At 40.9% G+C, this 2,873-nt stretch overlaps 1 pseudogene; it reads left to right on the forward strand.

The window, feature by feature from the left end:
• The first annotated feature begins 1,495 nt into the window (after nucleotides 1–1,495).
• On the forward strand, nucleotides 1,496–2,550 carry LOC134352551 (ubiquitin carboxyl-terminal hydrolase 35-like; annotated as a pseudogene).
• Nucleotides 2,551–2,873: the final 323 nt, after the last annotated feature.

Genomic DNA, 2,873 nt, shown 5'->3' on the forward strand with positions numbered 1-2,873 from the left:
GACTACACCGGTTCCTCAATCTGATAACTAATGCAGATCCCTGCAGTCATATCCAGAAGAACCCATGCAACTTAGAAAAACCAAGGTCTCTCTGGCAAGGTGAGAGGGACATTTGAAGCAGAAGTGTTGCTTAAACTGTGACAAGACCAGCCACTTCCATGTCACCTGCCCCGAGTTGTGAGGAAAACTTCCTGAACCCTCTGTAACTGTCTCAAGTCCCTCTCACATTTCCTCAAGTGTTGAAGTGGCTTTACCAGCCCTATTATCTTAAGGGAATCATTAACATTCTGTGAGAGCCCTTGTAGTCACTGTGAGAGTCTTTGTGGGTTTAGAGGAGATTTTTTTGGATATAAAACTGTCAGAGAGAATACAAATTCCTCAGGCATTCCTCAACCAGCCTATCTCTGCTTTGGCCTGGATGGTAGACCTTTGGAACCTAGAAAAATCTTTCATCTTTCCATTGCTCTCAAGTTGATTATTGGAAGGCAAGAGAAAACAATTTTTTTCATCTTATTCATTCTCCAGACATTCACTTAATCCTTGGTTATATCTTCATCATCCTTGGATTATGGTCTTCTGGCACCATTCCCGATTGGTTGACCCTATGCCTAGATAACTGCCTTTCTAGAGGTTCTGAGAGGCCTTCCCGGGTTTTTGGAATGCCTGCCTAAGTTTCCATGCAACCTGCTGTAAACCATGTCAAGTTCTCAGTCGAGTTGCTTCCTGACTTCTCACAAGCGGACTTGAACTAAATAGAGTTGTCAGGAGTTCCTTCAGAATATTTACATTTGTTGGAGGTGTTTAGACAGAGGAGAATCACTATGCTTCCCCCACATGGGGACAACTATTGTATCAACAATTTACTACCTGGTATGTGTCCTCTGTGGGGAGGACATTTTGCCTTGTCCACTCCCGGGAAGCAAGCTGCGGAAAATATTCTGGTAGTTGTGGAGGGATCTTTTTGTTTACTGTTTTCCCCCTCTGTGTCCGTCAGATAACTGTTTGAAGGATGATCTCAACTTGTAACTTTCCATGGAAGGCATAGAGAAAATTGAATATTTGTTTTATAGGAACCTTGGTGTGATTGAGGTGTTTGAAGAAAATAGGATTGAAAAGACATTTATGGAATTTTGGATGCTATGATGTTGCTTTGTCACACAAACTCTATGAAGCATCTTCTTGTAAGACACATTTCAGAAGCAGTAAAAAAAACCTCTCAACAGTAAAATGTCACCATGTACACTGGTAGGACTGGACCCAGGTGTGGAGGAATAGCAGACTTTGCATGAAGAGATGGAAACAGAAACACATAGGAACAGTAACAGAGCATCAGATGCATAACTGAGTGATGCTGCAAGACAAAATATTCTCCATAAACACACAAAGACTCTGCTGGAAACACTACATGAGAGTTTCCTTTAAATAATTATAACATGCAGGAAATCTGTCCAGTCACAATTAATTGACAAGATTAAACAGAAAGCACAAGGACTTAATGACTCTAGTTAAGACAACAAATAGTAAAAACAGGTGCTCGAGAAACCTAGCAGCCCAGTACTTGATGGCTTGCCACAGAGCCCACAGGTCTCATGACAGTCAACAGTGCATAGCCATGCCTGAGCTGTCTACAAAGTTCATTCCAATGAGTGATACACATTTTGAAATGGATGTGGATGTACTTGATGGGCCATCAAGTGTATTGGCCACTGTGGTCCAGTATGTGCCATCGAAAATCATGGATGGGGTCATTCAAAACTTGAAGAATGATGATTGCATCATTGATGTAGAGATGGTGACTGCTTAGACCAATCTGATTGATTGGGTTTCATGGCCATGAGCTATTAAGTGGATTATTGGCTTACTGAAATGTTTGACAGCTGTGAAAATGTTCAATATTTTGACTGAAGTCACGCTTACAAAAATTGAACAGATGCTCTCAAGGCTCTTTTCCCCAGTTGTAAGAGGAGGAGCATTATCTGTGCTGAAATTTTAAGTTTCCAACATTCATCGGAAGCATTCCATATGCTTCTACTTTACATTCCCAAATTAATGATCTTGCTCTCTAAAGAAGAGTCCAACTCTGCTCTTAGCCATCAACGACATCAGTCTGAATTGGTATTCTGCATGGTTTTCTGGTTCTCAGGCTTCCTTGGCCTGTGTGAATCTGTCACACAAGCAAGAAAAGGATTTTCCAATTCCAAATGAGGGAAAAATAAGCTGCTCAATCAGAATGTTTGGATGTAACAAAGAAATGCATTGGAATGTTTGTACTCAAGACTTGCTGCAAAACTGGATACAGGAAAAGCAGGACTGGCAAATCTTGGCAATACCTGCTACAGGAACAGTGACATCAAGTTCTTTTCATGGCTTCTGAATTCAGTCATAATGTTACGCTGGAGCATAGCCAGAGACCTGCCATCTCTCCCAGAATCTCAAGAGATTCATCACCTCAATCAAGGGGCATAATAGAGCTGTTCAGAGTATTTAAGATATCTATTGGACAGACTACATGAAGAGGAGAAGACTAGTAAAAGATATGATATGATATGAGTTCAAGGTCCATAGAAAAGGTTAATCGAAAGAATGTTTGATGGGAAGATGGGTACTAGGATCCTTTGTCGTTGTTCTGGTAAGGTTTCCTGCTGAGAGGAATCTTTTACTATCCCTACTAACAAGGTTCTACAAAGGTGTGATCATTCAAGTGACCCGAGTATTTCAGTGAAGATTACTAGTGCAGATAATTCAGCATCACAAGCTGAGCAACAACACCCGACTGCCAAGTCTCCAAATAAACAGACACAAACAAAATTCAGTACGAGTAGAACCATTTGAAATAATTGGTTCTCATGAAAAAGCAAAAGAGGAGACTGCAA

The sequence above is a fragment of the Mobula hypostoma genome, chromosome 10 (genome assembly GCF_963921235.1).
Source record: "Mobula hypostoma chromosome 10, sMobHyp1.1, whole genome shotgun sequence".
In the NCBI taxonomy this organism is placed as follows: Eukaryota; Metazoa; Chordata; class Chondrichthyes; order Myliobatiformes; family Myliobatidae; genus Mobula; species Mobula hypostoma.